Source organism: Conger conger, chromosome 6 (assembly GCF_963514075.1).
Source record: "Conger conger chromosome 6, fConCon1.1, whole genome shotgun sequence".
Classification (NCBI taxonomy): Eukaryota; Metazoa; Chordata; class Actinopteri; order Anguilliformes; family Congridae; genus Conger; species Conger conger.
In genome coordinates this window covers 16982109-17009585 of record NC_083765.1, presented here as the reverse complement: position 1 = coordinate 17009585, position 27477 = coordinate 16982109, and the positions used below count along the sequence as shown (strand labels likewise).

At 41.7% G+C, this 27477-nt stretch overlaps 1 long non-coding RNA gene across 1 annotated transcript; it reads right to left on the bottom strand.

Moving 5' to 3' along the window:
* Positions 1 to 27159, bottom strand: LOC133131246 (uncharacterized). The gene is made up of 4 exons (XR_009708996.1): positions 27032 to 27159; positions 21286 to 21387; positions 18876 to 19216; positions 1 to 984 (listed from the first exon to the last, which is right to left on the bottom strand). It is a non-coding gene; the product is annotated as an uncharacterized LOC133131246 (long non-coding RNA).
* Between the last annotated feature and the right edge of the window lie 318 nt (positions 27160 to 27477).

The following is a 27477-nucleotide window of genomic DNA, read 5'->3' as shown; positions in this document are numbered from 1 at the left end:
AAGAATTGCACACATTTATTTGTCGAAAGCAGCCAGTTCAATTTTCAGAAGCAAATATAATTCTATCAAAGATATCAAAGCTAAAAGTTTTAATGTAAACACCGTACACATTAAGGCACTTTCTTCTGTGTTGTTCATCTGCTGGCCACGCCAAGCTCCGGAGAGCAAGCCAATCCAAACACAGCAGCACATGTCATGTGCTCTCATATTATCTCCTCATGCATACAGTTTTAAATATAGGACATTTAACAAAGCATTCCTCATACACACACGCAAACAGTTTGATTCATGTTGTACATTGGGTTTAAACAGGCATATGCATTAATCATTGAGATCCTAGATAGATAACACATTGGTAACACATTTTTGTTCACACCCAAAGGTTATATATACTCCAATAAACACTTACAAAAATGGTTCAAGTTTTACTAATACTGCTGACAGACCTTTCAACTGTGCTTTCCATTGGATATACATATAATGATGTATCTAGCAGCAACAAATGAAAGTTAAACATACAAATGTAAATATAGCTGTAACACTTTTCTCCACCCAAATATTTATTTGTGCTGCGCTGGCTTCATGCCATTTTTCCCATGGAAGACCGTGCATGTTTTTGGTTGAGAATTCCTCTAAAACAGGACACAGTTTTAAACGACAGCATAAATGTGCAGCATAAACATCGATCCTTTCCGTCCTCCTGCACCCATGGAGCTTGTGCAGATGGTCAGACCTTCAGAAGTCATTTCACATTTCATATTTCACTTCTGTGCTTCAAAACATTGTCCATTGGGGTTCTCCAAGTCCATTTTAGAAGATGCTTCTCACAGCCGAAATAAGAAATGGCCATAGCCACACACACACACACACACACACACACACACAGTGTCCTTTGCTTGGTGGTAATGTTATTCATGTTGGCACACACCTTCCTGGGGTGGCAGGCTTGGCTCTTCATGGACATCTCTACTGCCATGGCCAGACCTGAGGAGACAGAGGGGAGAAACTGCATCAGACCCAATGGTATAATGAGACTGCTGGCTCTCTCTAATTACGCACCCTGCATCAGGAGCGCTTTCAGACAGGAATGAGAGGTGTGAGTGCGTGGGAGAGAGAGGGTGAGAGAGAGAGAGAGAGAGAGAGAGAGAGGAAGTAATTTGCCATTTTAAGAGAGAGCCATTTTTGTAAATAAGTCCTAGTTTTAATGTCTTTCATTTGCCGTTTTCTTTTGTATTACATATGCTGTATACTGGCACCACAATCTCCCTCTCGCTCACTATCATTCTCTTACTTTCAATATGTGTGGATGTGTATGTCTGTGCATATGTGCTTGCTTGTGTGTGTGTGTGTGTGTACATGCATGTGAATGTATTAGGAGTGTCACAGACATATGTGTGCATGTGTATGTCTGTGCAGGTGTGCTTGCTTGTGTGTGAGTGTGTGTGTGTGTGTGAGTGTGTGTGTGTGTGTGAGTGTGTGTGTGTGTGTGTGTGTGTGTGTGTGTGTACGTGCATGTGAATGTATTAGGAGAGTCACAGAATTTAGGCTGGTGCGATTCCCTTGGGTAGAGAAAACCACTAGAAGCATGTTATTTTAATGGTTCGTTCATTTTGAAAGTCTGTTCATTATCATTATCCTTTGTTTACTTTCCAGGGTTATCCTGTAAATGCTGTAAGATCTAAATAATTGAGGGAAATGTGCTGGTGTAACAGTGGACTGGAGGACTCTACACAGCTGGCTTTCTCTGGGAAGAAATAACAGCTCATTGTTCAAGAAAATGCATGCGCACATCCAAGCATACACGTACAATCCTGCACACACATCTACATACCATAACACAGACACACACAAACACTTACACACAGTCTTCTGCACACAGACACACAGGCAGACATGCATGCACACACATGCACACCATAAATGAAGGGAACAAGATCTTACAGTACAACAAAAATGAGGACTTGAGAAGCCAGACATTCGTTTTTCCACCTTTTTCCCCCTCAGTACCATCTCTCCATCAAGTCCTGAGCTCATCAGTGTCTCCTACTTTTACTGGCCTGTCCATCAGACTTAACTCCACACTGGCTGCCTGAGACTGAGACGCCTTGCCTCCCACGAGCAGGAGCAGGGGGCAGGGGGAAATCAAAGAGGAATTAAACGAACGCGAGAGGGGGGGAGAGAGAAAGAGACAGAGTGGGAGAGAGTGTGTGAGAGAGAGGGAGGGAGGGAGAGAGAGAGTGTGTGAGAGAGAGAGAGAGGGAGGGAGGGAGAGAGAGGGATAGAGTGTGAGAGAGAGAGAGAGGGAGGGAGGTAGAGAAAGAGAGCGTGTGTGTGTGAGAGAGAGAGAGTGTGTGAGAGAGAGAGGGAGGGAGAGAAAGAGTGTGTGAGAGAGAGAGAGGGAGGAAGATAGACAGAGAGGGATAGAGTGTGAGAGAGAGAGAGGGAGGGAGGGCGAGAAAGAGAGTGTGTGTGTGTGAGAGAGAGAGAGGGAGGGAGGGAGGGAGAGAGAATGTGTGTGAGAGAGAGAGGGAGGAAGGGAGAGAGAGTGTGTGAGAGAGAGAGGGAGGGAGGGAGAGAAAGAGAGTGTGTGAGAGAGAGGGAGGAAGATAGACAGAGAGGGATAGAATGTGAGAGAGAGGGAGGGAGAGAAAGAGAGTGTGTGTGTGAGAGAGAGAGAGAGGGAGGAAGATAGACAGAGAGGGATAGAGTGTGAGAGAGAGAGGGAGGGAGGGAGAGAAAGAGAGAGTGTGTGTGTGAGAGAGGGAAAGAGAGCAGCTCCACCCCCTCCCCTTCGGAAACCCCGCCAAATTACCGTGGCCCGGCAGAGAATCCTCACTTCATTTGTAACTCACCTCACGTCTTAAAAAGTACAACACCCTAACCATCTGCTCCATTCATGGCAGATAGCTTCAGTGAGCTTTCCCATAGCCTAGCGCAGACACAACCCAGGCAGGGCAGCAGGGAGACCCTCCTCACTGACTGGAGAGGGCAGACCCCGGCACAGGGGCTACACCACAGATTACTGTTTCCAGACATAACATGATAATCAAGTCATTTGCTCTATAAGTGGGCTGCTCTTGGGTACTGTCTCATGGCTGGCCAAGTGCCTCTTTTCATCCACATGGAATTTAGTGCACAAAATAAAAGATACTGAAAGCCCATTTGATTCAGTCTGCAACTGGAGTTTACAGGCTAATTTTAAAGAATGGGTTCTTTTAAGCCTTTTTGCCAAAATCTGTCACTCAAATGTACAGAAAAGAATTATGCATTTCAAATTCTGGGGTGACTTTGATATCAATTTCTAGTAAATTTAAATATTTCATTCTGGATGCATCAGACATGAACGCTTGGGAGTGAGAAGAATAATATCATATCATGTAATAAATATGCCATATTAGTTATACCTCTGTATCACTGGATATGTTCAAAGTTACATTACTGAAAGTAGATTCATGGGAATTCAGGAAGACATGCATCTGGCGGAAAAAAAAACATTGTAACTGCTGTACTTTTCAAATGAACATGACTTATTAATCATACAAAAATATTATGTTTTTTAAAATGAATGGCTGTAATAAACGTTCAACAGCGCACAAATATTAATATGTACAGCTGAAGATCTCAGAGAGCCTTTCAATAAGTAACTTTGTTGTTACATTATTAACTTTCAGTTTTACAACTTATAAAGATCTCCTTCTCCTCAAATTTGATATTCATGCACTAGGGCAGTGTACTTCCACCATTACCAATTTCTCCAAATTATATATAGAGAGGTTTCTGGACAATTTAATCCCTCCGGGGGACTTGGCAAGACCCTTTCTCCGTCAATTTTCACCCTCTCCTTCATTCAGGCCCCCTCTCTCTTTCTCTGTATCCACAATGTGGGGTTTCTTTCTTTTTCTTTTTTATGTTCTGATATCTTTTTTCTTCACGGCTCCCCCCTCCCCACCCTCCCCGTGCCCCAGACAGCATGCAGCTTATGCAAATCACCAGCTCTTTATTCTCCTTACTCGTCCCCAGACCTTAAACTTGAATGAGACCTCAAACACACACACACACACACACACACACACACATCCCTGCACACACACACACACACACACACACACACACACACACACACATCCCTGCACACACACACACACACACACACACATGCATCCCTGCACACACACACACACACACACACACACACACATCCCTGCACACACACACACACACACACATCCCTGCACACACACACACACACACGCACACACACATCCCTGCACACACACACACACACACACATCCCTGCACACACACACACACACACACACACACATCCCTGCACACACACACACACACGCATCCCTGCACACACACACACACACACACACACACACGCATCCCTGCTCACACACACACACACACATCCCTGCACACACACACACATCCATGCACACATACACACACACACACACACATCCCTGCACACACACACACACACACACACACACACACACACGCATCCCTGCACACACACACACAGACACACACATCCCTGCACACACACACACACACGCATCCCTGCACACACACACACACACATCCATGCACACACACACACACACATCCCTGCACACACACACACACACACACACACATCCATGTACACATACACACACACACATCCCTGCACACACACACACACACACACACACACACACATCCATGCACACATACACACACACATCCCTGCACACACACACACACACACACACACACGCATCCCTGCACACACACACACACACACACGCATCCCTGCACACACACACACACACACACGCATCCCTGCACACACACACACACACACACACACACACACACACATCCATGTACACATACACACACACACATCCCTGCACACACACACACACACACATCCATGCACACACACACTCATGCATACACACACACACACACATACACACCCACACATCAATGCACACACATATACACACACATTTACACACACACACACACATGCACACGTGCATACACACACACATCCATGCTCACACGCACACACCCATGCACACACACACATACATACCCACACACACACCCACATCCATGCACATGCACACACACACCCATGCACACACACACATACACACACATGCAAGTGCGCACACACACACAGTCACACGCACACACACAGCTCCCTGTGTTCTCAGCCAGAGTCTTTAACACCATTACACTCCATTCACATTACATAAAGACTGAAAGCCACACAGCAATGGCTCAGGTTCAATAGGGTACACTGTCCCCTGTGCCTACTGTACTACCAGAAGCCATTAGGCTTAACACATCTCATTCTTTAAGATTTACACATAGCAACTTTGTTGTTTGTCCGTGCTAACAATAATGCACACGCATGTTCTTGTATGAGTGCCTTAAGCGTTCGCCCGAGCAAGTCTGTGAAGGCCCAATGCGGCCAGAAGAGAGCGTGAATGGTGTGAAAGAGAGGGGGTGGAGGGGGGAACAGGCACTGAGAGACACAGAGGTCCTAAAAAGAGCCCGTCAGACACATTGTTCCTGTCTGAGAGTGGACTTTCGGGGAGGGGTGTGATGGGACCTGTTTACTGAAGTCACAGTGCGGGAGGGAGGGGGGGGGGGTGGCCCCTGACAGCCCACATTCCCAGGCCTCGCGCTGTGCACCGCGGCCAGCTGCACGGGCCACAGCCTGACTTCTCTCAGACGCTGTGACAGGGCGGCCTTTTCACCAGCGCATTGCTGAGGCAGCCAGCCTCCCTCCCATAGCAACACCGCAGGGCAACAGGGCTCTACAGCCAGGGAGCCAGCGCTGAGGATGGGGGTGGGGCAGAGCCGGGAGGAGACACTACCACAGCAGCGAACTTGAACTTGGCTACTGCAGGTCAACATCGAATACACTTAACACTATAATAATATGTGCGATTTCTACAGCGTGCAATTTCTATAGCATGCGATAAGAGGGGATATAATACACGTGTTCCAGCAATATATACTGTAAGCAGGCAGTATAAATTACAAGTTATTAATGGCAAATACTAAGCAGTTTCAATTGCATGCATGCGCACATGCACACTCGCACACAGACACACACACACACACACACAGATACATGATTAATTTTCTTCTCTATCTCATGTCCAACTCTTGTACTACGCTATAGTCAGACTATTTCAGTATGGACAGAATTCAATCCTTCTCCTATCAGCATTTATACAGCCTGCTTACACTATCTGAGCTACTATTATTGTTCACAGCAGATACAGTATATGCTGTCTAAGTAAAGGAATGATTTACATTTTCTTAAACTTGCTATTCACTATTAAGGCTAAATGGAATTGCAATGCAAGCAAATTCAGCAGAAGGTTATTTGTTTGAATTGTTGCAGATATAAGTCCTTGAAGCAAAATTAGTTTCCCTTTTGATGAACAATATGGCATTGTCCAGTATGTGAACTGTCCAGTTGCATTCTCACAATACACAATTGATTGCTCAAAGAGTCAACACAGCCATCTTATGTTGAAGAGTCAGGGGTCTGGGAGTGAGAAGAGGCCTGGCCCTTTGCAGGCCTAACCCTTCGCAAGTCTGTGTATGAAAGTGCCAATGAGAGGGCTCTAAGGCCCTGAGCTGATAAAGATGAGCACCACCGCGCACATGAGATGAGGATGTTCCAGTTGTAAGCTCTTATCATTCAGCGCACTACCAAACTCTTCTAGCAACTCCTGCTGCTAAATGGACAGCACATTTCACGGTTATTGAAAATATACGGTTCAAATATGTTTCAATAAAGTACATCTAAATTACTACTATATCTCTGGGTCCATAATCATAATAGCTGAAATATGTTCAGTGTTTAGTGTCCCCTTGACTATTTTTCTCATTTTAAAACTCAATCACTTCCCAGCTCTCACATCGTGACACAAAATGGCAATTGGTATTCAATTTATATTCCTCTTTTAGGAATTAGCAGAAGTCAGAGGTCTTCCCTCGTTTCTGCTGCTTTATCACAGAATAACGCACAGGAGAACTTCTAAGTCGGCTTCCGGCCAGATTACTCAAACGTTTAACCATAACAAGCCTCAAGAAGAGGAGAGAAGCCAGGGAGAACGCAAATTAATCACAGAACAAATGAAAAGGGATTTGTAAGGACAGGTTAAGGAAAAGAATTGGGCAAAAAGCAGGTCATGTTCCAGATTTAATCAAACCCCCTCCCTTTTAAGACACTGTTCAATCTATATATTTAAAGGCCAGGAGGCACATTAACTGTCACCCAATTCTCCACCACTTTTAATATGCCAGGGATTGAAAAAAAACTTCTTTATTTCCTCTTCTTAAGATACTTAAGAAAGGCTTTGTAGTAGATTAGTCCCAGGCAAACTTGAATTAGTGAAGCTAGATGAGTTTTGACCTACATTAGAACTTACTTATCCAAGGCTCCTGATTTATGACCAGGGCTTAATTTGGATTAATACCAATGGCTTCTCAATAATGTTCTGTATGACATCTGGAAAACTACACACATTTCCAAGTCATCTTTGACATTTCATGTTTTTTGTAGATTTGTCCAAGTTTTATTAATTTGCAAAACCTACAACCCACCCCCCCCCCCACCCCCACCCCCAAAATAAAATAAAAAGGCTAATGATTACAACAAATACCCTAGTAAATTTGTAAGTAAGAATGATTCATCTGGGCATTCATCCACAGAATCGGGATTTGATATGGAAGCATTCATGAATAACGGACGCGGGGAAGGTTCCAGAAGCTGGAGTCATGTGGAGGGCGTTCCTATGTCCACGGGACTGAGGCCGCAGTACGAGATGCAGGCCTCTGAGGGATGTGCGGGGGGGGGACAGGGCAGGGCTCTGCAGCTCGCTGGGGCTTTTATTCCCGGCACCGAGAGATCACAGCCGACGGCTGCATCCCCGTCCCCAGCCTTTGGCGTCCGCTCGGCCAGCAGAAAATGATTTGAAAGCTCCCCTGTTGCTGTTACAAAGCTGAGGACAGTCCTGCCTGGGATAATCATGCTTATCCTCAGATTAAACAGGGATCTGCAGCTGAGGTATCCACATGGGGGAAGGGGGATCGCAACATAAGACACGCAATCTCTTTTAAACAAACCCCAGAAAAGATTCAGCTTTTCTGCACTTCTATCTGCAGTCTGTCGGTGGGTGTCTGCCTGTGTGTGTGTGTGTGTGTGTGTGTGCGTGCATGAGTGTCTGTGTATGTATGCATTTGTGTACAAGGATTTGTATATGTGTGTGACAATGTGCATATGCATATGAGTGTGCATTAGTGTATGTGCGCATGTATACATTTGTGTCTATGTGTGTTGTTGTGTCTTTGTCAGTGTGTGTGGATGTGTGTGTGTCCATGAGTCTGCAACTGGATGTTTTTTCAGATTACAATATGGCACAAGATGTTGGTTTCAAAATATAATTCTCACCCTTGTGACCAGATCCATTTCACATAAAAGCAGATTTAATACCCTTTTACTCGGCTTATAAAGAAATCTGCTTAAATTCCAGGTTGAATCCTGACTCTATGTCATTCCACATCCCACTAATTCTTAGTATTTTTTTCAACCTGGCTCCTCACACATCTTGACAAAAAATGCTATTCATATTCAATTTCTAGTCTGACAGAACAGATTCACTACCAATACCATGACTGCTTAAGGAATAGGAAGACGATTAGGGTTTTATTTTACCAAAGAGAATGTCTTTAGAATCATCGACATAAAGAAAACAGGAAGGTGACATACCCCTGTGCTCTTAAAAAACTCTAATTATGAGAAGCAAAGCATACAGTACTGGACTATAACCTCTGAATGGTTTAAAGTGTACTGAAGGTAAAATATCAGTTAGACTCTGGGGGATGATTCAGAGCTGTGACATAGGAGAGCGAGAGAGAGCGAGAGAGCGAGAGAGCGAGAGAGAGCAGAGCGAGAGAGAGAGCGAGAGAGAGCCAGCTCACCGCAGAGTGCAGTGGAAGTGTGAGTTTGGAGGCGACACGCTGCTTTGTGTTCATTATCCCAGAGCCCTGCAAGCGCCTGTCTGCCATCGCTAATGCAACAGCCTGCCCACCCCACGGTCCTCCTCTTCCCCTACGCTGTCAGCCTGAGGAGAATCCCACAGCCTCCTGACCCCACGCTACCCGCCGCGTCAGCGGTTCTGATGACCAGAGGGACGGCGCAGTAGCACGGCGATGGCCGTTTGCGGGGTTTATGAAGGCGCGCCGACGTCTGGGGGTGATCACAGGGGCCTGGGCACCTGTCACAGCTTTTTACATGACCGCCGTTCCCCGCAAACCCAAAATAAATGGAATCCTGCTTTTGTCCAAACGAGCAGCGCGGACTTCAATATCAATATGAATACATTTATAGCGCACCTGACAAATCTGCCCAGATCCCAGACTCCTGCTCGCCTCTGGGTTATTACCATGCCAGCTGCTGCGTCTGCCACATGGAAACACAGACAGCCTCAGACAGCAGCCCCCTCCACCCCCCTACACACACACAAACTCCCCACCCCCTCCGAATCCCCACCGCATAAACCTGCGTGCGATGTGAGTACATAGACGCTTATAAGCCATGAATTAATTAGCAGGCTTGTTCTGTACCCCTGGCACACCACAACATATGTAGTCATTTTGCCTCTTCTTCCAAATGCAGTTTGGAGAATTAAAGCTCTTTTATTTCAAACATGGCGTCTCGTTTAGTTAAATGTCACGTGTCTCTCCCTCTGTCTCCTGCCCCCCCGCTCTCTCTCCCTCTGTCTCCTGCCCCCCCTCTCTCTCTCTCTCTGTTTGTTTTTCTGTCTCTGCACCTCTCACTCTTTTTATTCCAGCTTCAGCGAGCTTCCCCGTTCCCCACATTCTCCTTTGTTTTTCTGTGAAATACTGTCGTCTGCCTTGGTGTAAACTCCCTCCCCTGCTTTCTTCTTTCTTTCCTTTTCTCTTACACTGTCTCCCTCTTTTTATGGGGGTAATATATTGTAATGGAGGTTTAATTAATTGCTAGCCCGACTGTGGCGTCAGAGCATAAGGGGAGAGGGGGTAGTCTGCTCACCTCCTCAGATTTAAATATTTGCTTAATCAACACAGATTCATTTTCTGTGCTGCAATTTCAATAACTAAATCCTATTTTCCAAGCGAGAGTATGTTTGCAGCCAGAGGACCAACAATATTTAGATAGATGCAATGCTAATTTCCAGGTTGTGCTATGTGTTATTCAGAACCTTCCCCAGCGAGAATTTCTATACCAATTATTTTAGAAATAAACCTTCCACTGTGAATAATCCAGAAGCAATCCTTGCTCCCTGAATGATTGTGCAAAACTAACATGTTTGTTATATACAATATGAAATGAGACATACTTCAGCTGTGAATGGAATTATAGTGAACTTACTCAACATGTCTGTACAAGACTGTGAATCTTTAGCAAAACTGATTCTTTAGTAAAACAAGGAAATGTGCAATATGTCCTTACATTTAAATATTCGTGCTCCTTGGTATCACTTTACCTATATTTTGAATTTAATTTATGAAACAATAATCAGAAATGAGATATTGTTAAAGGTACAGTTGTTGAAATGTTTGATTCTGATATGCTCCCCCTATTTGATTATACACACACAAAGTGACTATAAGACATTATATCAGTGTCTGATAAAACCTCACTTGGTAAGGTTTTGGATGATATTATAGTGTAATAATTAATATTTCTGGTTTGCTTAATTCTCAGTAGTGCTAATCATTTTCATTTTTTCTGTGTGAAGAAGTGAAGGACTTTAGTGGCTTTGATCACCAACTTCCTCATCGATCAGGGTCGGGCAATTCCGGTCCTGAAGGGCCAGTGTGTATGCAGGTTTTTGTTTCCACCAATTACCCTGGTTGAGTGAGCTAACTGGCTGGGTACCCTAACTGGTGGACTGGTAGATCTGATCACAGTACAACGTTTCATATAGGAATGCAGTAGTCATTCAAATGCTCATCAACAAATGTAGCTAAAATGGCAATGGTGAAAGAGCAGGCAAATTAAGGCCATAAGAAAACCAGTGACAGTCCACGTTGCCCACCTCGGTCTACATCAGATAGTGTAACTATGATTCTGTCGATTGTTTCACCAGCACCTCCTTGCTATGCAGAGGTAATGCAAGATAAATGAGCAGGGACTAGCATGCATAACTGCACACTGCAATACAGCTCACTCAGAGGATGCTCCCCTTTTCCTATCACACAGCTGTTATTCAATTCAAAATGTATTCATTGTGTAACTTTATATACACCACACAATCACTAGTGGTATACCAATACTAGTACTATTAAATCAACTCCAATAGGGGCAATATACACTCACCTCGCACTGTATTAGGAACAACTGTACATCTACTTAATTATGTGATTATCTAATCAGCCAATCATGTGGCAGTAGTGCAATGCATAAAATCAAGCAGATACAGATCATGAGCTTCAGTTAATGCTCACATCAAATTACAAAAAATGTGATCTCAGTGATTTTGACTGTGGCATGATGGTTGGTACCAGACGGGCTGGCTTGAGTGTTTCTGTAACTGCTGATCTCCTGGGATTTTCATGCACAATGTCAAGAGTTTACTCAGAATGGTGCGAAAAAACAAAACAACATCCAGTGAGCAGCAGTTCTGCAGGCAGAAAACCCCTTGTTAATGAGAGACGCCAGAGGAGAAGGGCCAGACTGGTCAAAGCTGACAGGAAGGTGACAGTAACACAAATAATTACAACACACATTACAACAGTGATACGCAGAAGAGTAACTCTGGAAATACAACACATCAAAGTGGATAGGCTACAGCAGCAGAAGACTCAATATAAAATAAAATTCGAATAAATACCTAATAAAGTGTTCACTCTATATACTCCATAGAGTTAGAAGTACTCCAACAGTGATTTTATATTTAAGATTTTGCTGTGCAATCACATTTCTTTCAAGAACCAAGTTCTGTACAGTAAAAGCATATGTGGCTCTTGCATAAGTAAACACTGGTACAAATACATATGCCTCGTAAACATATGCGATACAGTGGCAACAAGAGTACTGAGCATAACCTGGGGCCTGCAGCCTCATCAGACATGCAATGGGAACTGGACAAACTCATTTGCGTGAGCGCACAAACACACACTCACAGGGAAAAAAAAACAAAGGGAGTGCTTGTCCTCTCAACACTTTCAAGGTTTTGACACTAATTTAGGCATCTGGCCCTGTCTGGTCTGAGAGTCCTTTCCCACCCAGTCTACCCCAACCCCCCACCCCTTCTCCCCACCCCACCAACCTCTGCCTCCGACAGCACCAAGTCAGACAATGGTGGGAAAGAAGGGGTTGTGGACCCTCGTCAAGTACTCCGCTCACAATGCAGCCATTGTGGAAGGGAGGAGGCCGAGCAGAATAGTAATGTGGACGACCATGTACTGTTTACTAACACAGCCCACAGCTGCACACTCCCTCCTCAGAGCGGGGGCCTCGCATCGCACAGTTTTGTTTCATGCTGTTGCTGAACACCAGGGGCAAAAAACAACATTTACACAAGGCTGGAGTGTGCGGGTACTGTGTGTGTGTATGCGTGTGTGTGTTTGCATGTGTGTGCTTGTGTGTGTGTGTGTGTGTGCGTGTGTGTGTACATGTGCGTTTGTGTGTGCCAAGATGTGATTGAGGATATATGTATTTATTAATGCCTAATATCTTAGAGTTCAATACAGACTATATAGGCTACTGTATGTGTGCTACTATACGTATAGCCCGTCTACAGGTTAAAATAAGAGTTCCTCTGAATTCAGTGGAGAAACTACTAGCTGAGAAATACTGCTACACTTCTTATTCACTCAGTCTGGGGTTGGGTCCAAAATCATAACTCCAGGCTTCTTTGGAGATACCCCTGCACTGTATCAAACATCAATCCACCAAATCTCCTCAAAATCTCTTCATTTTAAATGCACACCATTGCACACCCTCTTACTAGGCTGTAACGACTGTCTGTATCAGTGTACTCCATGTAGCAAAGTTCTTCCCCAGCTTTCATACAGGTTCATTCAGCTCCAACTCATTTTAATAAGCAAGAAGAGTAACACTCCATTTCCTAAAATAATGATAAAACATCCCTATGTATAGCTATATTACTGGAAAGTAAGATGTGAGAACCATATTACTTGCTGACAGAACGTAAATGTCCTGTTGTCAAAGAACACATTTTTTCCAAGTGCTGTAAGAGCAATAATTAAGATGAATATAAAGGTTTAATGTAAGATGCACTTAGTTTACTCAAATTTACTACTGAGTTTGGCACAGAAAGAAATTGGTTGGGAATTCATATACCTTAAAAGGTGCTTCCCTGGTCACTGCATGTGAAATCAGACCAACACTGTATATTTGTCACTGCATGTGAAATCAGACCAGTACTGTATATTTGTCACTGCATGTGAAATCAGACCAGCACTGTATATTTGCCACTGCATGTGAAATCAGACCAGTACTGTATATTTGTCACTGCATGTGAAATCAGACCAGCACTGTATATTTGTCACTGCATGTGAAATCAGACCAGCACTGTGTATTTGTCAGTGCATGTGAAATCAGACCAGTGCTGTATATTTGTCACTGCATGTGAAATCAGACCAGCACTGTATATTTGTCACTGCATGTGAAATCAGACCAGCACTGTGTATTTGTCAGTGCATGTGAAATCAGACCAGTGCTGTATATTTGTCAGTGCATGTGAAATCAGACCAGTGCTGTATATTTGTCACTGCATGTGAAATCAGACCAGCACTGTGTATTTGTCAGTGCATGTGAAATCAGACCAGTGCTGTATATTTGTCACTGCATGTGAAATCAGACCAGTGCTGTATATTTGTCACTGCATTTCACAACAGCATCACTACAACAGCAGACAACCACCATTAGGATGGATTCAGTGACCTTTTAAGACCATCTACTGATACCAACCAATTTAAATCACCATTTTAGCTAAAATTAATTTTGCATCACTCTAAAAGCATCAAAAATGTAAATCGGAAATACTGACATTCATATATCTGTAACATGTTTTCTAGACTTATTTTTCAACAGCCATTGCCTAATGTTTCATGCCGTTTCATTGACTGGTTAAATTGTTAGGCCCTGACTTTACAATCAGTGTACAGATCATAATGAATAGTTTGACTGCAGCTTGCATATAATGCCTGAGGCACTGTCTTCTGTCAGAGCAGACCAACCCACTGCCCATCGTCCCGACTGCAACCAAAGCCATGCCCGTGAAAGATGACTTCCTGCTTCAAGTTCAGGTTGCATTCCAGAAAAACTCCATCAGCAAAACAAATGCTGTGTGACCAAGAAAAAAAAACAACCATACAGCAACAATAAAACCAACAAAAAAAAAACAATATTCTGTAAAAGATAATTCCAACTTTTGAAACTGAACATGCAGTGCAAAGCTTGCATCCATTGTCAATTAAGTCTCTTCTATGCTAATCTGCTTGATAAACTGACTACCTGATTTATAGGCTTACATTTCTTACCAAGCATGTTTTGCATCAGTATTTTCAATAAATAAATACATGTAAGATTTCTGTCCTACTATTATAACTGAATAATTTAAATGTATAAATATTATATATAAAATATATGTATATGAACCATTTATATTATTATAAGGCCTATTAATGCAAGGGGTCTTCGAGGGACATAAATACAACACTCGATTCAGTCATTTTCGGGTGACACAAACAGAATGCCCTTGAACCCGTGTACTTTACATTTCCATTGCGCATGCTAAATGTGCGTACAGTGCAGCTAGTGTCTGAATAACACGCAGATGCGCGAGCATAAACACACATGCACGCGCACAAATATGCAGATGAGTCTCACAACCACGAAGCTGCAATGCCTTTGCATGTCCGCTTAATTCTTTAATATCCTAAAAAACTAAGATATTTAAGAATGACACTGTTCTGATTTTACAATGAATATTGTCGGCACACTTGATGTGGAGCTTAAGGCCACAAGCATCCTCGTAATACAGCCTCGTTCTCTTCGAACATCACCAGCTCAAATAACAGCGCTGATGAAAAATGCAAAACAGGACCGAAGAAGCCCCTCCCATTGGGGAGAGAAAGTGGGTCTAATTAGAGACTGATGGATATTAAAGGAACAGTAGGCACAATCTAAAAATATCTGTTTTCAGCTATGCCGAAAAGTGCACTAGAATATGTTTTTTCCTTTTATTGTCTCAGAGTTGCAATCTTGCATCTCTATGCAGCTATACAATAGTACTTCAGTATGAGTGTAATGACACTTTTCATTTTCCTTTAGTATATATAATCAATACAGGATGGCGCATATGATACAGAATTACGCAAAACGGAAATGTAAAAATGTGGTGCATGTTTATGACTACGTTATGTTATGTGATGTGTGTTATGTGATAACATGCACAATAATAATAAATAAATAAACACTAAACACAAACTAATTCATAATTTTAGAACTCCCTACTATTAACTAATATTGCAACTTGCGAATTTCTCGAATATCCAGAAATAGAAAATGTTCCAATTCAACTGTTGTGGCACTCAGGTATTAACATTATTCTTAATGGTTCAGCATCTAAATATATGTTTAGATTCGTTTGTTTTGATACACTAACGTCTCAGTGAAAAGGCCTTTTTGAATGCATGTGACATTGATAGAATCATTACTCACTGTCCACAAAACACTACAAATCACTTTGGCACTCTAGTCGAAAAGCAATGTATATTTTTTATATGTCGCAATGTGTTTTTGTTAGTGTGCAATGTCGTTTGACTACATACGCACGCTTCAAATGACACCAGACGTTAACATAAACTTAACGTTATAAACACGAGAGCAATGTAGCCTCATATTTCCTTAAATCTATTGATACACTGCAAATATATATCTATATATCTTACTAGGCCTATTCAGGTTATTCAGTGCCGATGCCAACGATACAAAACCCACAAACGTTTATGGGCACAGGGAAACGCACTGCTGCTCGCGTGCTGGGAAGGTGCTGCTGTATCTTTAACTGACGGCTCTGCCCCTCTCTACTCCTTTCAATGCAATTATGTTAATAAGAGGAGCTTGTCTGGTCTTATTCATTAACAGCAGCGGTTGCTTTATTGTCTCCCATGTATTTTCACTTGTAATCTCTGTGGGACCAACGATACACTAGACTATATTTGACGAAAATATGTTACCTTTTTTAAATCAAGGTGCAATATAATAAACACACACTTCTATAGCGTATCGTGTAAAGGCGTGTTTATTTTGCAACATATTTTAAAAGGCTACGTTAGATGTAGCTAACATGTCGTATGAAAAGGGGTTTCTCCTTCTTCATCGGTTACTTTTGGGCATCGAATTTTAAATAGGCCGAGGTGCTTCTGCGATCCGTAAGTATGCGATTTTTTTTCTGACATTTTTAGCGGGATGAATGCCTATTCCGATACAATTGTTCTCGTTAATTCGTAGGTGATGCGCATTCATTCTTTCATTCGTTCATGCATTAATTGAGTGTAAATCACAGACAAACCGCTTTGAGTCTGCATTCACCCCCAGTAATAACAAGTGTTCTGTGTTGGATTTACATAACACTGCGGTATTCTGGCTGTTGGATATGTCTAATATCACACCCTGTTTTTTGGGCCATTTTCTATTTTCACATCACATTCCTTCCCCCTCTCATTTCATTGGTCACAAGCTGCATATATGCACCCAGCAAAATGCAGGCTTTGTCTGCACTGTAACAATGTGGTCATGACAAAAAAACCAAGCAGTTGTTCTCTAAATGCTCGTCACACTGATTTAATCAATGGCTGTAATTGCAACAGCTCTTCTTAGTCCCTTATTCATTTCGGTTTAAGAGCTGTACAGTATTTTGTCCCTTGTAATGTACGTCTTATATGCATACGTCTTCCTGGGTCTCCCAGAGTTTCTGGGTATAGTAATAATGATAAAACTGACATGCATTTGATTCACCGTGACTTGCATGAAGTTACATTATGATGACAGATAATAAATTCCTGCACTAGCCAATCAGTGAGCTATGTCCAATACACTCCATATTAAGATGGAGGATGTGAATACTTCCAACAGACCCGCCATTTCAAAATACTACAGCACAATTTATACTAATCATGTCAAATAAGATCTGCAGATGTTTTTTTACATACACGTATAACAATAGCAACCAAATATGAATGCAATATGCTGTAGTTGAGTAGCAGCTGTTAAAACCTAGCAAGCATTCTAAATAATTCTATTTCCATGCCACTGACTAATGGTGTGCATATTGACAGATTTTCTGCAAGCCAAGCAAGTCACCACTGTTAGCAATTAAAGACTGTACATTACTATTTATAAGTGGATACCATAGTAAGTATGATTTCATAGTCTATCCTGAAACAATATTAGAAAGACTTGAGAATATACAATGAAAAATAAATCAGATCTCTCAATTCAGTTTCTAAACCAGTATTACTTTCAAATTATTATTTTCCAATATTTTATAATGAATATGAATGACATAATATTAATTTTAAGATTAAAACAAGTTCATGAGAACTGTTTTGACTATAATAACAATACTGTAGGGGACATTCTGCTGGATATGTGTAATGAAAGGACCAAACAAGTAACAATGACAACTAAAAGAAAGAATATGAATTCATACATGAAATGTATTGTTCAACCTTGTTGCCAATTCTATTTTAACAGAAGAGGTTTCCAAAACAACTGAAGTTGAACAAAAAACACAGTTCACCTAAATTTAACTCAATCAGGTTAGAGTAGTAACATTATGAAAACATTCAAGCATAGCTAAAACTAGTATATAAAATAATGAAATAATGAATGTGATATTTCTCATTTTTAAAACATTTTGCATTTCCATTATTTGAGAATTCCAATATTAATATCATGTTTGTACAGGTTAAAGAATGCAAAATTAGGCATGTAAAGTATCTTGGTGAAGTAGATGATCAAACTGTATTTGATCAAATAAACATCCAGTAATAATCAACATGTTTCTCAGACTTCAGTAAGCTAGGACATTTCCACAAACAGATTTATTGCGCAGAATATACTTTTATATATTTTTAATTTTTTCAGCCTTAAGACTCAACCACCCTAGTCATGTGGTTAAAGCTGAGAGCACATAATCTCTAATGACCTGATTTATGTCATCTGCAATTTACATAAATCTGTGTGTGTGTGTGTGTGTGAGAGAGAGAGAGACAGAGTGAGAGAGAGAGAGAGAGAGAGAGAGAGAGAGAGAGAGATAAAGAAAGGGAAAGAGAGAAAGAGAGAGAGAGAGAAAGAGAGATTTGTGAGATGAAGGGAGTGGAGAGGACCTTTGTATAAGATGCATTTTTAAACAAAGGTATGCTGTAAAAGCATGGAGCATTAACGGATTGCAGAGAATATAATGCATGTGCTGTTATGTGTTATGTGAAGGCACTTTGATATTTTGCTAAAAGACGAGACAAAAACAATTCAATTTTAAATGAAAGGATTCTGGCAGTGCACTTAGATGAGAATGAAAGAAGGATGGGGACGAAGGAGAGGCATGGCAGAAAAGGAGGAGGGAGATGGCAGTTTTTCCTCCTGCCCGTGCCAGTTCATTTACTCTGCATTTGCCACAGCCCTCTGTGGTAATTAGCCAGATAAGATAGGCGAGAATGTGAGAGTAGTTGGAGAAAGGAGGAGTGGATGGGGGAGGGCTGCATTCGAAGACTAATGTATATAGAAAAACCCAATTCTGATAGAAGGCAACGGTGCAACCTACCTCGTGTGCCAACACAGCCATTTTAGGAGCAGCAAGCAAGATTTCCCATCAAGATGGCTTCCTCAGCGCACACACGCTGTCGTACAGTTCTCTGGCATCTGGCAGGGGCGGGGGCCCGGGGACTGGCAGCCTCTTTGTCCCCGTTGGCACTGGGTGGAAGTGTCTCGCTTATTCTGCTTTCTCAGGGGGCACAGATGGCATTAAAGGCTCCCAGGGGTGGGTGAGGTGGGAGGGAAAGGGGAAGAGCGGTTGGCCATTCTTTTTCCTCCTTTCTTTTTGACGACTGCGCCATTTCCCCCCCCCTCCTCCCATCAAGGCACGGTAGGAATAACGGCCAGTCGCTGTGGGGAAACAAGAAAATAAAGCTCTAAAAACAGTCCCCTTTTATTACTGCCAAGCCGATGCCATGGCAACTACTGTATAATCTGTTCCTTTAGAAGAAAACAACACAGGGATGGAATAACTGTAATTCCTTTGTATTCTCCAAGAAGTTACTGCACTGCAAGCTACTAGTTCCACCGTTGTTTGCAGGATAAAGCTTTCTGATTGTAATCTAAATGGATTGTGTGATATTAGAACAGGCTTTGGTGATTTCTTGCAGTACCACATATGTGGCTTTGTACTTTGCACATGGACGGGTGCAGACTGGTACCTTGTGTGGGTGTGCATCCACTTTAGCATTATATGTAGTAATTACAAAACAAATGGGTATTATCTGTGTGCCTAAGATACACAGTGCGTTAGAAGGTAAATATAAAAAGGAAACAAGTGCTCAACAAGCCCGATTAATTGATAGAAGCATTGTCCTTATGCCGCTGTTACTAGCAGGGCAATGTTGCCATTTTTACAATTCATGCTGACAAAGGAGAACTACTATTTAAACCCTTTTTTGCCTAGTGGATAATAAGCATAATATGCTCTATATTACAGATTTATATTATTAATTCATACAGAATTTCTCATTTGCAATTACAAATTTAAAAATATTAATAATAATAACAATAATATTTTAATCATAATAGAGCTATTTCTCCTCTGCAATCCTGCAGGAAGAAACAGCTATTGTGGCCTTTGTTGGCTTAAGTATTAAGGTCGATGAAAGCCTTCTCTTCCATTTAAATACATTCATTTAAATTCTCTAAACATTATAGAGAATAAAACATTGACATGCCATGACTTATGAAGCTGGAATACATTGGAAAACACAGATGAATCACAGACTTATTCTTTCACAATTATTGCTGAAGAAACAACACGATGGCTCAACCATTTCCTGAGCTCCATCAGCATCACATGCAGATTATTGGATTCATCAATATAAACAATTGACCTGTGTTCACTCCTCAAGCAACAAAGGCTGTTTAAATAAATGCAAGAATCAGTCTTGGATGAAACCTAACCATATAAGATAAAATTACGACATGCCTTTGGAATTGAAGTCTTCATTTAGTATGAGACAGGTTTTCAGTATGTGATATTGGTGGTGGATACTGGGTTGATTTGTATCATAAACACAATAGCAGGCCTATGTGGAACCGCCCAGGACATGAGCTCCTGCAGTGGGTTATGTGTTTCTGGTGGGGTGGGGGGGTGCCCAAAAACAAAGCAGAAACACGAATGATACGGAGCGGGGAGACAGCCTCTTTGTAAACAGGCTGAGTTCTGAGCAGCTGAAAATGAGTGAGGCAGGTGCTGAACCTTCAGCCTCCTCTGGGCTGTTCCCGGGTGCTCCGGTACAGAGTGCGGAGAAGAAGCCAGGCATACCTGTCTTCAACAGGGAGCCTGAGATCTGGGTCACGCTGCCACTTGCAGCAGTGAATCATGAGGCATCATACATCTTCATATCACAGCACTGCAGCAAAGCAATGCAGAACTGGAGGCTGCAGGCAGTCAGAGGGCATCTCCTCTCTGGACTGCAGCAGAGCAGGAAGTTGCAGGCAGTCAGAGGGCATCTCCTCTCTGGACTGCAGCAGAGCAGGAAGTTGCAGGCAGTCAGAGGGCATCTCCTCTCTGGACTGCAGCAGAGCAGGAAGTTGCAGGCAGTCAGAGGGCATCTCCTCTCTGGACTGCAGCAGAGCAGGAAGTTGCAGGCAGTCAGAGGGCATCTCCTCTCTGGACTGCAGTACTGTCAGCTTCCTGACTCTCACTGCTGCATTAGAAAACAATGGGGAAATGTCCTTGCTTTTTTTGTTTCTAGTCTCCATGAACCCAGTACATGGGTGGTATGCAGACAAGATCCCTGTAGGGTGTGGTTTTTCATTTTAAGCATTTTCTTTGGTTCTTTGTGTTTAAGAGGCATCATAAGACAAGGGCATTACTTTCAGATTAATACTCGCTTGATCATTTGTTAGTAATATCTGTCATATTCCAAACTCACTGAATGAAGTATTCGCTCCCCTCATTGGCTTACCTGTTCTTCGTGCTGTAGCCTTTGCAATGGGACTTCAGGCTTCAGATGACATGTCTGGATTGATGAGGAATGGAATGGTTTTGGCCATTGACCGGATCAGTCCTAGACGACATGAAAAGAGCATGCTAGTATACAATGCTACAATCACTTTCCTGTTGTTTTTATCTTCTGTTTTATACATACTAGCAAAGTGCAAATGTACAAATCATACCCAATAAACATTAACTATTTATCTTATAATATAGTAATCACTTCTGTAATCACAATAAAAATTAAGAAGGTTAGCAATGATGTGTAAAATTGTCATAGTTTTGAACTTGAAAAACGTCAGCCAGGCCAAAATACGCAGTATTATTTAGCTGAATTCTGGGGACTTTAGCCATTGAAACTGACAGTGTGGAGCACTCCATTGTGAAGCTGGCTGGATTAATGAGTGAGGCCTCCCGTGAAACCAGCGTACGCATCTGAGTGTGAGGATTTCAGGAGGAAGGAGAGACAGCCTCTGGGGCAAAGGCTTGTGTCCCTGCCCCTTGAAAAGAATGGGTGGTGGTCGTACACCCAGGAGCTGATTCTCTACAGGGGCCTGGGGAGGTGTGGCAGCTGCCCACATAAAACCAGGCAGAATGGCTCTGTGCCACCGTGTGTACCAAGCCCAAGCACAATAAATACTCCAGAAACCAGGCCAAAGCTAAGACACTAGCATTCTGGAATACTGTGTGCGAACATACTGGTGCAACAGAAGAGTCATATACTGCGCATCTTAATTACATTGATTTGTTATTTAAATCTGGAAGAAGAAAATAACAGTAATATTTTGCACTAATGATACTAGAACTGATTCCTATACTCTTTAAGAAAATTAGATTGGTGGATATTTTAATTGATACATTCATTCATTCATTTATTTCTTTATTTATGGATATAATAGTAATTGATAAGCACTTACAGCTATTGAAGGCATTATGCCTTATATTACTTTGACTATAACAAGGATCAGTGTTATCAGGACTATCGTAATCACCGGGTCCCTGCCATATCTGTTAATGACGGTCTGGTGGTTGCATTGTGTGCAGTATTACTGTCTTTATGAGGTGAGACTTGTGATATGATTTAATGTGTGTGTTAGGTTTATACATTACAATACCTGAACTTATTTTTGTGGCCTGAGCTGTAACTTCCAGTCAGCTATAGAGTGATTAGCGAACTGTCATATGGGATAGAAAGGGTAAGCACGAGCTAGAATACATAGGGATGAGTTACAATTGGCAAAATGAGATGATGACACTGCTAAGCATGGCCAATCTGAAATATTTGCAGTGGGTTGACGTGTTTGATGGGGTCAGATGGTAACTTGTAGTCTCTGTAGAGCCAGGCATGGTAAAATCCCTAAACACCCACATGGTCCTAAGTGCACTCCACCCTCCCACATTTGAGAAAGTGAGCAGGTTTTGGCAGCAGACAGTATCACTGAGTGAGGAGGTGCTTCTCTGCCCGGGTATCGGTCTCTAGTCCCCATAGGGAGCCCTAATGGAACATGCAGGTTGATGATTTGGAATCAGGCAACCTCCAGAAAAACAGGAGTAGAGAAGGTACAACCAAGCTACATGCAGGGCAGGACTAAACTGAATGTCATACTGTTTGGTCTTTAACTTGAATAACAACTCTGAGAAAGTACTGCTTTTCTGGCTAATGATGAACCTGTCACATGCGTGAAAATGCGGTATAAGTAATAAGCATTCCCAAAAAGGTTATTATTGCGAACTCAGGACAAATTCCATTGCAGAACTAAATTGGAGTGTGTATGAACCTCTATATGAGCATCACATCACCTTTTCTTGAATGTAAATTGAATGATGATATTTTTTGATGAGCATTTAGTCTTTACTAAACACCAACACTATTATCATTGGGGTCTTGAAATATACACTCACTAAGCACTTTATTAGGAACACCTGTACACCTACTTATTCATGCGATTATCTAATCAGCAAATTGTCTGGCAGCAGAGCAATGCATAAAATCAAGCAGATTTGAGTCAGGAAGTTCAGTTAATGTCCACATCAGCCATCAGAATGGGGAAAAACGTGATCTAAGTGACTTGACCATAGAATAATTGTTGGTGGCAGACAGGGTGGTTTGAGTATCTCAGAAACTGCTGATTCCCTGGGATTTTCACACACAACAGTCTCTCGAGTTTGCAAAGAATGCTGTGAAAAACAAAAACTTAGTAAGTCTAAAAAATATGTCTAATAAATAAATACCTAATAAAGTGCTAATTGAATGTATGGATTGGACTGACTTTTACATATTATATACTGTGCTGCTCTAGTCAATGATTCAAACACAACTATGTTGGTTCCATCAGTAAATTTGGTGCAAAAAGGATTTCACTGTGAACATTATTATTTGAATGTTCTATGTGTGTGCATATATGAACACATTGCTATGGAATTATAAAGGGTGCTTTTAGCTTGAAGCAAAGCTCATTATTCTATGTTTATTATAGTTTGGGGTAATAGGTTTTTCACACCTGATAAAGAAACCGCAAACTGACATGTTTTTTTGCAAATCTTTCGAGATTCACTCCAGATAATTATTTTGGGCAGTTGGCTCTCCCAATAAATATTTTTAAATGTAGGCCCATTGCGTTACAAAATATAAAATAGCTGAAAAAAAATGTATCTATAAGCTAAACATAAAATGGTGGCGGTATATATAACTTTTTAGTTGCCACAGAGGGTAAATCTACCCATATTAAATACAGAAATCACACACTGCAAACACTGCCCTGCCAGTGAGAGAAGATAGGGTGTGAGGCTAGTGCATTCTCTGTCTCTCAAATGCAAATGCTGCTGCCCGCTTGCTATATAACCACTGGAACAGACATACCCCACCAATTAGGGGAAGATCATAAAATGTGTAATAAAACAATCATGTCAAGGGTGCTCCAGCAATCGGGCAGGTTGGGTCTCAGGGTCACAGTACTGCAGCACCATCCGCCTCAGCGTTCACCACAGACATGTTGTAAAGATGCCTTCTGTGGCACAAGCCTAAAAGCAAGGCCTTCTTTCTTGGCCTTTTCTTCAGCGTTTCTTTGAGGCGTGGATTTAATGATGATTCATAACGATATAGCTTTTTATCAGAGTCTCAGAATCTTAAAATAATACAAGTGATAATTGCTTTAATGAGCGCCGCTGCGATTCCTTCATATGATTCATGACGATATTAAATTAATCGATACATTGGGATAGCTTTTAAACCCAAACAAATGCATAGGGTGCATCTATATTGAATTATAATTGGTTCATACATTACTATGGATATTATGGTACTGCCCATCAATGTAAGCGCATGATACGAGATACATTATCTGGGATGAGCGAGCACCAGTTCAGATTAAGAATGAAAACCAATAATAGGCCTCAGAGTTGCTGTTCATATCGTTGAAACTGTTACTTTATTCATATACGTTTAATTCCGTTTTCACAAGAGGGTACTTTCTGTGCGACTATAGGCGTCTGTTTTTGTATTTACATTTATGCAGAAATACCTAACGCGTTATGTGCGATTTAATGACAATACAGAATGATGGTGCCTACATTAGCAATATTAGTCAGGCAATTATTTCCTGACCCTAACACCTCCCCCATCATCACTGACCAGTGCTCGCCTTTAATGGCTGTAAACCGTCTCCTACCTCACCGAAGAAGAGTTCCGCCTGATCGTGGGAAAACCTTTCTCGGACTTTTCACAAATCCTGTATCCCTCATTGAATCAAACCAATTAGCCAGGACCCCGCTCCAGCCATTGAGAGACACGTCACTCTTTGAGCGCCACTGTGGGTTCTATTGCTGCAAGTAGTTTGGGGTTGAATGAAATGCGTCCCCGGTTAGAGCACTCCAAGCTCAAATATTGCAGTTGCATTCTGAGTGTGAGCTATAGGGAGCGTGAAGGGCCCACGTAAAAAAGTACTAGTGAAGGTACTCGAATCTTTCGGGCTAGTTATTAGAAACCCAGCACAATACCTTAAATTGCGCTTAGGGGAAACAATTGTGAGGATTACGTTGGAGGTATAATAATATTAAAAATCCACGAGAACTATAGACTTTTGAAGTGTTTTTCACTTGACGGGGAGTGTGTATAGTACCCTTTTCCACCGAACCGACTGAATGCTTCGAAAAGCCATAGTCTTTTTAATTCCAATTAAAAAAATACCTCCACCTCTACAGTATCCTATCCATAAGCAAATAGGCCTACCCTCTTTAGAGCAATGGTTTACACAAGCTTTGTACATTGGAATTTGTAGCCTAATCCCCGTGTTGCCACTATTTATGGATGACCCCTAAACTGTCTTTCTACACACAGATGGTCAAAAATGCGTCACAATCGAGGTCACTTTGTGGAAAATCCAGAGTTTAATTCTTGCTCCCATTTGGGACCTAACAGATCACGGGATTAACACTGTAAATTGGGATTAGTACAGTTTTTTCAAATTGTGTTCTAAATCATTGCGATTAGTGCTAACGGTCACACTCGGCTTGATGGGGCTTCGTTTCTCTGTACTTCACGTATATTATTGTATGTATGTTCATATGAATTAGGAACACAGATGTGTGTATGTAGGGCCTATTCATCTATGTATGAATGAGTGTAGGCCAATGTGCAGATATGTACTATGTATGTATGTATGTATGTATGAATGTAGGCCAATGTGCATGAAACGTTTTACTCTTAAAGAAACGCAATATTCAACCGAAAATGGGTGGGGCTAAGCATTTCATGTCGGAAAAAACAACCGAAGGACAAGTAGGCCTGTGTTTACTATTGCCATAGTTACAATTACCGTGGAAATTATTTCAGTCGGAAGTCTTGGCAGAGCCAGTAGGCTACTTGGCACAGGAGGCGATCTTATTAATATTCAGCACCATGTTTTGGAGAGATCTGAATGGACAGCTCCCAATGTGGTCAATCTGTGGAGATTATTAGACCAGAAAAAAATCACTAATCCCACGCCGCTACACTGATACCCAACTATCCTGAATACATACACTCTGCCAACATGGTTACATGCAAAAATGTTATGCATTTGTGTGTACTGAGAACTTAAAGATTTGTTTCCCAACTCAAACAACTGTGATCAGAATTGGCCACTGCACCTAAATCAATATTATATAATTTTACAGATCAAGTATATATCTAATATTGATTTTAGAATATAATCTGCTGTGTGGAAGCTAACACAGCCACCAGATGTACACACATTTTGAAATACTTCTGGAAGTCACAAAAAATAATATTGTCACTATTCATAAATCCATATGATACACGCTTTTAGCCTATGTATGTTAAATTGTATGAAAAAAGAACAAGGAAAAAAGAACCGTGGCCTGCTTGCTAAAGAAGATACGTCCAGTGCAGTGCACATTTGGACGTGAAGGATGTGCCCTTGTAAAATCCCACCCACACTCTTTTCAAAACCACCCCTTAATTTCTGCTCCACTTCACTTTCAACAAAGATACTCGGCTGGGCACAAAAGAAACTGCCAAAACCCATGAAAAGTGATCAAATTATCTAGAACTTGACCTTCCAGAGGGGAAAGCCGAGTCTTAATTTAAAACAAAGCCCCAAATTCGTATATACATATCATATATCGCGTGCTTTACCACCCAAACGCTACTTCAGTGTACCTAGTTGACGTAAAATTATATATACTTTGTTATAAATTTACGTAATTGCGAAACTTACCTGTAGCTGTTGCTTTATAGCAGACAGAACCGCATGCTTACTGTCCGTAGTTCATTTCTTATTCATAGTGTTTTTTTCTCTTTCCGCGATCTGTTCTGCTGTTCACTTGGAAGGAAGAGTAGATCTGGAAGTCATTTCTACTTTCGGTTATCTAGCTTTATGACGGCTGATTAACACTCATACAGCTAGATAACCAAAGATAGCAACCGACTCCCTATCCGCTTTAAAAAGAGATGTCTCTGTCCTCAGTAGAGGTTGAATTAAGAAAGGATGTGAACCACAGACTGAACTCTCCACCTGTCGTCAAAAAATAAAGAGAAAGGAAAACAAATATTTAGAATTTATTCAATGTTGAATAAATGATTTTCAACCTCGGGGCGTACATCCACTGCTCCCTACTTAGAAGTTTTAAAAAGTGGGCCTTTAGTCTGTAGAGCAGACCGTTT